Below are 10,438 nucleotides of genomic sequence, written 5' to 3'. Positions count from 1 at the left end.
GATGTTTAAATACCCAGAGGATTATGAATATTGAAAAACTACTGAATGGGGCCCATACAAAGGTTAACTGCTGAGGTGTAAACATAGTATAGATATATTTGTTTACTAAAATATTGTATTGGTTGCTTATTTATATGTTTGTGTTTTAATGAAACTTTGATTATTAAATGATATATATATATAAACATACAGAACTGTAAAATAACCAGGCAAATGTGGATTATTCTCAAATAAAAAGAACATCTAAAAAGGCGTTCAAACAAAAACGTTTCACCTACACACAATATATAAAACTAGTCCTCTAACACAAACAATTATAAAGATTTAAAATAAATAATATCATGTCTTTTAAAATATACATTTTGTTAAATATGTTTCGTTTTTTAAACACGTAAAAATTTTAAGTAATGGTTATGTGTGCACTCATTACTTTTGATTTTACGTTTCAATTTTCATTGAAAATATTAACACATAAAACTTATTTATCATTATAGTTCCAATATTCCGTTAGTCTAGCAAATATTTTATATAATACTAAAAACATTTGATGATACAATACTATAAATATGATTAAGTTAAATGTAAGCATTTCGTTTCCGACGGACGAATATAATGTGGTCAAAACGTGCATTTGACGTGGACTAATAACAAGCTTTCAATTGGGTTTTTTGTCACATTTTTTCCATCATATATATTTGGGATGCAAACGATTGTTTTTCATTGATAATTTGATAATTTTTCTTATATATTAATGATCAATTGAAAAACAATTCTTCGGACGCATGAAATTGTGCAAAGTAGTATTTTCATTTTGGAGATCAAACTATTGAATAGTTACCGTTATTGAATAATAATTAAGAGCCTATGTGAATATAATCCAAAATTCCCGATTTTACAAAACGACTAATAAAGAGAATCAAAGTTTTGTTACAAATTATTTATGTAGTTCACCATTTTCTGCATGTGAAAATGTCTGTACCGCGTCAGGATTATGACAGTTGTCCATTCATTTGAAATTTGCCATTTGATTAGGACTTTCCGTTTTGAATTTTCATGATAGTTCAGTTTTTTTGTGATTTTACTTTTTCAATACGTAAATTATATAATAAAATTGAGAATGGAAATGGGAAATGTGTCAAAGAGACAACAACACGACCATAGAAAAAACAATACTAGAAACAAATATATATTAGTTCAGTGATAATGAACACCGTACTTATTTCCGAATTGTACACAAGAAACTAAAATTAAAATAACACAAGACTTTCTAGAAAACCAAAATCCACGAATTTAAAAACCCACGAACATGTTAATATTGCTTTAACCACGAAAATTGATACCCACAAATTAAAGTACTTTCACAGTATCTAAAAGTATTATTAAATTTGTTTATTATATTTTGTTTCGATGAGTCTTTGCTAATTTTTGTCATCAATTGTAACTCATAGCAATACAAAGAACAGGTCCGCAATAAGTAGTGCACAGTTCGTCCCCATTGGAATTCCGATAACCTGACGATATACGGAATCTCCAAAGTGAACAAAAATGTAATCTAGTAAAAATTCAAGGGCAGATATAGTATCAAAGCATATCCAATTGACATAGTTTTTTTGTTTATTGCTACTAAAAAATTTCTTAAAAGAGTTATTCATTATCACTGAACTAGTATATATTTGTTTAGGGGCCAGCTGAAGGACGCCTCCGGGTGCGGGAATTTCTCGCTACATTGAAGACCTGTTGGTGACCTTCTGCTGTTGTGTTTTTTTTTTTTTTTTTTTTTTTTTTTTTTTTTTTTTTTATTTTGGTCGGGTTGTTGTCTCTTTGACACATTCCCCATTTCCATTCTCAATTTTATTTGAACATATATATTCACATTCTGACTTTTTAAATGCCCATTTTATGATGAGTGTGATTTTTTTCTTTATGAGAATATGAGGCAATGTGGTATACAGGGCAGAAAAATAAAAACTTTGAACAGATTCAAAATCACAAATTTAGGCTAGCAATTTCTCAAGGTACTTCCAACGAGTTCTTGACACTCCAAAAGTAATTTATTCCACTATTTTCGAAAGCCTGCTTTGAACAATTTATTATCAGGTTTTTGATTGTAAAAAGTGTACCGATAAGAAAAATAGACAATTTAGTAGTGGAACAATGGCTTGGAGACGAAATAAATCTATATTTGTTATAAGTTTTCTGTAGTTATTTATCTGTGACATGGAAATACCCATAATCAATGAGTTATTGATGTTCTATCATTTGTTTATTTTTGTTTATAGTATTGATAGTTTTCCCATAGTATGTCGGCTTTGATTGTATCATCTCTAATTAACAGAAGTTCTAAATTGTTCAAAAACTTTGATTTGTTTTCGAAAACCTAAGGATTGTCTTATTCCAGGACTAGATTACCTTAGCTGTATTTGGCACAGCTATTGGGAAGTTTGGGTCCTCAGTGATCTTCAACTTTTTACTTTATAACTATTTTGATCTTAGCGTCACTGATGAGTCTTCTGTTTAGGAAACGCGCGTCTTGCGTATTAAATTATAATCCTGGTACCTTTCATAACTATTGTATATTGAATTTCAAATATAAACATCATCAAACTTACCCCATTTAACGCATAGATATGATCAATGAATCAATCACATCATTTGTACTACATTGGAGCAGGAATGACAATCATTTCTGGAACACCTGCTTTACTTTAATACTGATGAACAACTCTGATTGAAAAAATGATAGGAAGACGAAACGAGAAAAAAACGGTGAATGGACATTAGGCGTTTCTCAATGTTGATAATTTTTTTCGTGTTGTCAAGTTATCAAAAAAGATGCAACAGTATAGACCAATGTTTAAATCTCAATTTACCGATTAAAAAATTTGTAATCGGCATCACCAATTCATATGTATTTTATGGGGAGGGAAGTATGGAAAAGAAGGGGAGGGCTGAATGTCGCTCCCGTCATCTAAATCAATTCATGCCACTTTTTTTTTAAAAAGATAGAAGTCAAGGTTGAAAAACTTCATACTGAGGGAAATACATGAATTTCAAAGGTGCGAACCCAGTGCGTCAAAGGCGTTGACGAATCAAATCAATGAGAAAACCCATATTTAAAACAAAGAGATACATGAGATAGCCAAGTCGTAAATTCCTCAATAGGAGATAACTGTACTTTTTTTTGACGGGGGTAACCTGATAATGCTGCAAAGTAAAAACAAAAGTGAACGTTTGCAAATAAGTATTTTATTTCTGCGTCACCATGCTTTAAAGATATATTTCTAAAAACAAATCCATAATAGATAATAAAGTGAAGGGACAATACAATTAAAAAGATACAATGAGTAAGAGTGCGGCATCCTGTCATGAGTCAACCCCATATTGTATAAGTCCTCGACATGATGGATGCGAGAGATCAAACGACGGAAACGCGTATTTATTTATAACAGTACAATACGTTAAACATATATAAACAAACCACAAACGCTTCATTACAATGTTCTGACTTAGGACATGATGTTTGTAAATGATCTACAGTTTGATACAATCACAACTAATAGATGAGCAATGTTCTTTTAGTTTAAAACCAGGTTTAATTCACCACTTTCTACATTTGAAAATGCCTGTCAAGAATATCACAGTTGTTGTCCATTCTGATGTGTTTAGTCATTTGATTTTGCAGTGTGCTTAGGAACTTTCCGATTTGGTTTTCCTCTGAGTTCAGTACTTTTGTGATTTTATCTTTAGATTAAGGGAGCAATCATAACACATCCAAAAAAGTGTGAAAACGTCATCATCATCATTAGAAACGCAAGACCTTGTGCAATGCGCAAACAACAGGAAAACGGAAATACAGGGAGGGTGTAGGATCATGAATTATCATAACTCTACGCATATATTATTATCTATGTAGTTGTCTTTTAATTTGTTAAAAACTAGATTCATGTTGGAATCAAAAAAACAAAATTTGAAGATTGTACTACGGTCGACGTGGATATATCATCCACTCTATGACACGACAAATTTGTTCAGCCAAAAAAAGGTCAAAAATTGTTGTGTAAATAAAACCCATGGCTTTATCACTTAAACAAATATTCGTAAATAATTATTTCACTAAGTGTCTTTGCTTGGATATCTTGGATATTTTTTCTTAAAATGTCCTATACAAAGTCAGAAATATGACAGTTGCTATCAAATAGCTCGTTTCTGATTGTTTTGACGTTATTTTGTTGTACTTCAATGTTTCGGTTGTTAATGAGTTACCCACGGTTTTAGTTTGTAACCCGTATTTGTTTTCTATAAATCGATTTATGTTCTGAATAGCGGTATACTACTGTTGCAATTTGCAATTTGATATTCGAGATAATATGCATGCCTTGTTACCTCCATATAAATTAAAGAAGATATCGACTGTTAAGCTCCCGTACGCCAGCTCTTCTCTAATGTCTATAAGCTTTGGATTTTCAAATATTTTGGCAACGAGCATCACCGAAGAGACATGTATTGTCGAAATGCGCATCTGGTGCAAGAAAATTGGTACCGTTAATTTGATTGAATATGGCAGATTGGAGATCTTCTTAATCTTTCGAAGAACTTGAACTGTCCCCTCATGGTGGGGTTTGTATTGCTCGATCGTTAAATTTCTGTATTGTGTTTTGTGAGATTTTGTTGTCTTTCCATCTTTTTCTTTTTGGTAATTGCATTGCCTTTTTTCATTGATTTATGATTCTTGGTAATTTCTTCTTCCCCTTTATTTTACCAAGAATATGCTATTTGAAAGAATGTTTTAATCTATATTTACATGGCCTAAATGTACATATTGACTCAATGACATAGATGAATCGATTTTGCATGAGATTACGTTGAAAAAAACATATCGAAGTATTCCGTATAACGTACTAAGCATAAGGATTAAACTTGCATTAAATTGTATGAACATTAATCCCTGGACTCAAATACTGAGCAAACATTATTGCTCTTGTCAGTATACATTTCATAATATTTAGTCTTGTATTTACAAAAGGATAAAGATCGGGTGGGTGTTTTTAAAACTATGAGGTTTAAAAAATGAATGATAACATTTACGGTAAAACGTTACTGCTCCAGCTACGTATTGCGACAATTATTGTTTTTCAATAATGCTGGAGATCAAAATTAGTATAAAAAGGTCCGAAACAGACGTCACCATGGACACGGTGTTGTCTGATACGGCAGGTGTCCCCTCATCACCAGACATCATTATTAGCCATGGCGTTGTCAGTTTGTTTTAGATTTATGAGTTTGACTGTCCCTTTGGTATCTTTCGTCCCTCTTTTATTACCACTGGGTCGATGTCTCTGCTGGTGGACATTTTGTCCCCGAGGACATCATACGCCAAGTAGCAAAACTACAATTGCATGAACTCACGAAGAACTAACAGGAAATTGGCTCGGACGTCGCCCAGTATAAAAAGGTCCGAAACAGACGTCACCATGGACACATGGACACGGTGTCGTCTGATACGGCAGGTGTCCCCTCATCACCAGACATCATTTTTAGCCATGGCGTTGTCAGTTTGTTTTAGATTTATGAGTTTGACTGTCCCTTTGGTATCTTTCGTCCCTCTTTAATTACCACTGGTTCGATGTCTCTGATGGTGGACATTTTGTCCCCGAGGACATCATCCACCCAGTAGCAAAACTACAATTGCATGAACTCACGAAGAACTAACAGTAAACTGGCTCGGACGTCGCCCAGTATAAAAAGGTCCGAAACAGACGTCACCATGGACACGGTGTCGTCTGATACGGCAGGTGTCCCCTCATCACCAGACATCATTCTTAGCCATGGCGTTGTCAGTTTGTTTTAGATTTATGAGTTTGACTGTCCCTTTGGTATCTTTCGTCCCTCTTTTAAACAAAAGCCTAATATTAACGCTCAATAGCTGATCAAAGATCAAAGGAGCTGTAATATAGCACACTTCAGACAAAGAATCATGCTAGCTTTACTTAGGGTGTATATATTCCTTAAGTTCAAATGATTCCCAAAATTGTCAATCAAAAAAAGTTCGCTTTTTTTTCATGCCAGAGGCAAAGTATTAGCTACTGAGCTAGCCAAAATCTCTAGGATTAACAGTTTACCAGCAGAGATATCGACTCAGTGGTAGTAATAACACCAACAATACCAAGTTAACTGCATCAGATGAGTAACACAAAAATTATTGATCGTCAGTAACTTTAAGAAAAAAAAAAGGAAAATCACAATATACTGAACTGCAATAAAAATTCAAAATGGACAGTCCCTAATCAAATGGCGAAATCAAAAGCTCAAACAAATTAAACTCATCAAGCCAATGGACAACAGCTGTCATATTTTTGAAACTGGTACAGGCATTTTCTTCCATAGAAAATGGTGGATTAAACCTGGTTTCAAAGCTAACTTAACCTCTCACTTGTATGACAGTCGTAATCAATTTCATTATATTGACAACATTGTGTAAACAAAACAGACATTATGATAATAGATAAAAATGTCATAATATGGGATACAACAGTCAACATTGTGTTATAATCTTAATCACTATAAAGACAAACAGAAATACTAGAAGATATAACGACCACTCAATTCAGCCAAGTAATGAATCGGGGCAATCAAATTTATTCACTTTTTTTTCTAATTTCATTACTTACTTTTAAACTACATATAAAAAATTGAGAAGTAAGTTGCTTTTATTTTGGTCGACAATTCGACAAAACAATGTTTTACTAGATTTGTTAAAAGGCATAGTCTAGATGTTCTTTTAAATGCCTTCGTGTATGTGACTATTACCAAGAGTTCTGTGGAATTTCCCGATCAAATCGTTAAGTGATAGGATGTACTGAACAACAGTTTTAGTTCAGTTTTCCTTAATCCTATAGTCTTCCAAAATTTTCGGTCGTATCATTTCTTATATCTTGAATTGCTGATAATTTTTGTTGGCTACTGTTTTTCCTTTCAATTATAGTTTCCGTGATAATATATTTAACTCCGCCGCATTTTGTGGGCCCGTCCAAAGTCAGGAGCCACGGTCTTGTTAGTCTCGTGTTTTTGTTGTTTTTTTTTGTTTTGTTTTTTAAATTCTAGTTCATTTTATTTTGGAGTTAAGTGTGACGTCCATTTTCATTGAACTGGTACACAGTTTTGATTAGGGGCGTTGAAGCCCGCCACCGCATCGAGATTGTATAGCTGTGTAGAAAAACGATTGCTACGTTGTAGCCTGTTTCCTGACATGTGGTCGTGTTGACACATTCTCCATGTTCATTTTCCAAGGGCAATAACTACTTTAAGGAATCATACAATTATAAAGGAGATAATAACAATTAGGTATATTATTTATTGCTGTTCAGATTTGCTATCTGTGGATGTGTTGCAAACATTACTACACGAATAAAAAACAAACTTGAGATCTGCGGTCATACTGTCTTCATTTCTTCAAAATTAGATGGGTGCCAATTGCATATTTCAAAGTCAAAATTAAGGCATCCTCAAATAATGATATATAAGTTGTGAATGAATAAACCAGAAACTACTAAATATATTCACTAAATACCAAAAGAATATTTATCAATAACAGGTTAGTTTTTTACTTTTATAGTCTTACCTTCTTCAAACAGAATCAAGATATTTGTCACTCTTACAGATTAAAACAAAATCGAAAATTCCAAGTTTCCTTAACACCAGCAATAGATTCCACAAATTTGGCACATCTTTTGATTTTTTTTGTTTTCAAAGCTCTTTAACTTCGAACTTTCGAAACTCAATACTGTTTGGATTTAAGTCACTAAAGATTCATATGTAGACAAAATGCATGTCTTGCCTTCTATATTATAAGCCTATTATCTTTCTTGTTCTCAATCCTCTTTTTAGACAATCTGGAAATTCAACATACACAAATCTGTTGTACGACCATACTTTGCTTTCCTTTTTTTACTAATCCTTTTGTCCAACACAAAGTTATATATAAACTCATTATATATATATCAGGATCAATTGTGTATGCTACACACGCACTTATACTTCAAAATACTTGTATAATTAATTTAATTTCCTTATTATGGCCTTTATTTCTTTATTTCAGTTCACTTTTAAAACATTCATAGTTGGAAATTTATCCTTTTTTCCAAAATGATAACAACAAATATATTTCAAAATTAAGGTTTATTGCCACAATGTATCTGTATTAATGTCAAAATAACAATTAATAAAACAAGCATCAAATAACATCAAGTATTCAAAGGAACAAAGAAGAAAAACTCCCAATAGGCAACTATTGTTCTCAGTTATGTTGATCTCTGCACAGTGTAGAGGGAAGGGAAAGGATGAAATACAAACATGATGTAGAATTGTCATTAAAATGGCTTATTATTAAAGTTATAAACTCTCTGCCATTTAGATAGCCTCTTACTACAATTATGTTTCCATTGTTTACAATAGTGTTTCAAATCTAAATGAGTTTTGATAAATGCATATGTTAAAAGGTAAAATAAACATTAAATACTTGTGACCTATTTTTGCAGACCACTGATAATGGGAATTAATTGTGGTATGAAGCCTGTTTTATACTTTGAAATTAACAATAATATTCTACATTACATAATTTAGGATATCTTTATTTAATAATATCAATATCATAGTAACCTATTTATATAAGAGTAATTTTCATTTTGTCACAATGTTGTTTTTTAATCTTAATTTTTTGAAGCCTTGTTTAATTCATCATTGGGATCAAGCAAGGAAATATGAGGACTTTTGTTTCAAATGCTATTCCATTAGTCAAATTAGAAATCTACCAATTGCACCTCAAAAATGGTGGTTAAATCAAATTGTCACATCAAAAGCTATTTGTTCAGACCCTATATACACAAAAGACTTACCAAAGATAAAATCTTTTAAAAAAGATAAGTAAGTTGCTGGGTGAAATCGTATATAAATGGTGAGATGTATAATACAGAAGTACATGATGAGTAATATAGACAATACCATTCATAGCAAATTTACAAGCACATGCAGGTCAAGGTTAAACATTAAATAAATAAATTATACATCTTCATGATAACATGGGACAAAATTATTGATTCATGATAAATGATTATTCCCCTTTGAAAACATTTGTTCGACTTATTTTGCATATTCATCAATAAGACAGTAACCAAAAGACACAAATAAGAGATATTATTTCAAATATTGGAACTTGGTTGCAAAACATGTTCCTTACATATTGTATATTGAATTTAAAGGATAACATATTCCCATGATAATTGGTACCCCTGATAAATACTTAATCCACAGTAGTTCAATGATTATATGATTATCGTCAGTTTCATGTGTGAAGGACTATTTTTATGGATTTCTATGGATTTATGGACCCCCTTCCATGTGTCTTAATTTTAAAATGATGAAAATAATTCCTTATCAGTTGATTGGAGTCAAATGGCACAAGAATAATAACAAACAATTAGGAAAACTCCCCAGAAGCATGATAAAAGTATAGTACCTTTAACACAATTTGACAAAAAATAAACACCCACTGAATTCATACTCAAGAACATTGCAAAAACAGTTAAACAAGTATAATAGAGGTCCTCAAGGGAAATATGCTGGTTTACACTATCATTTCTATTGCAAAATACTAAAATTGTGCTGGTCCTTTGCAAGTTTTGGTGTTCACAACATTAGGACCATCACTTTTTACAAACTCTGGTAATATTAATGCTACATTGTACTTCTTTAACCTAAAGATTGGCACATAACAAAGTACTGTAAATTCAAAAATTAATGCGAAGTTTTTATAATGGCGAAAAATGCAACCGAGTTGTAAACGCAATAATTTAAACTAGCATTTTGAAATATTTTATATGAATTTAACAGGATTTTTTTAAAAATCGTAAAAATTAAAATCGCATTTAAGTCTAAATGACAAAATCGCAATAATAAATGCACGCAATAATTTCTGAATTAACAGTAATAGAAACCTTTCAAATAACACCCAGCTGATTCTGTAAAGACCTCATTCAGTCAGAAATCATTACAATATTATAAAGGATAATAAGCTATTTACAAATAAGAAGAAAAAAATACTTTAACAGGTTGATAGTTTTTTGTTCGTAACATTTCATGAATAAAAATGACAAAAAAGAAATAGATGAGCTTTGATATATACCAAAAGCCTTGCTTTGTTACGAAAACTTGTTATGCATAACAATAAATGCATCTACAATATAAAACACATGAAACATGAAATTATTTAATGACAACATACACAATTATTACTATCACTATTGACTCTTTCATTCCCTTGTAAATTTATGATACATGTTTTTTATAATATATCCTTTTAATGAATTCTAATATCAGATTAATAAATGTTTTTCTATTATCATACTTAAATTTTTTCAACAATGACTAAATTTTCAGATACAAA

Source organism: Mytilus trossulus, chromosome 8 (genome assembly GCF_036588685.1).
Source record: "Mytilus trossulus isolate FHL-02 chromosome 8, PNRI_Mtr1.1.1.hap1, whole genome shotgun sequence".
Taxonomy (NCBI): domain Eukaryota; kingdom Metazoa; phylum Mollusca; class Bivalvia; order Mytilida; family Mytilidae; genus Mytilus; species Mytilus trossulus.
This window is presented reverse-complemented; position numbering follows the sequence as displayed.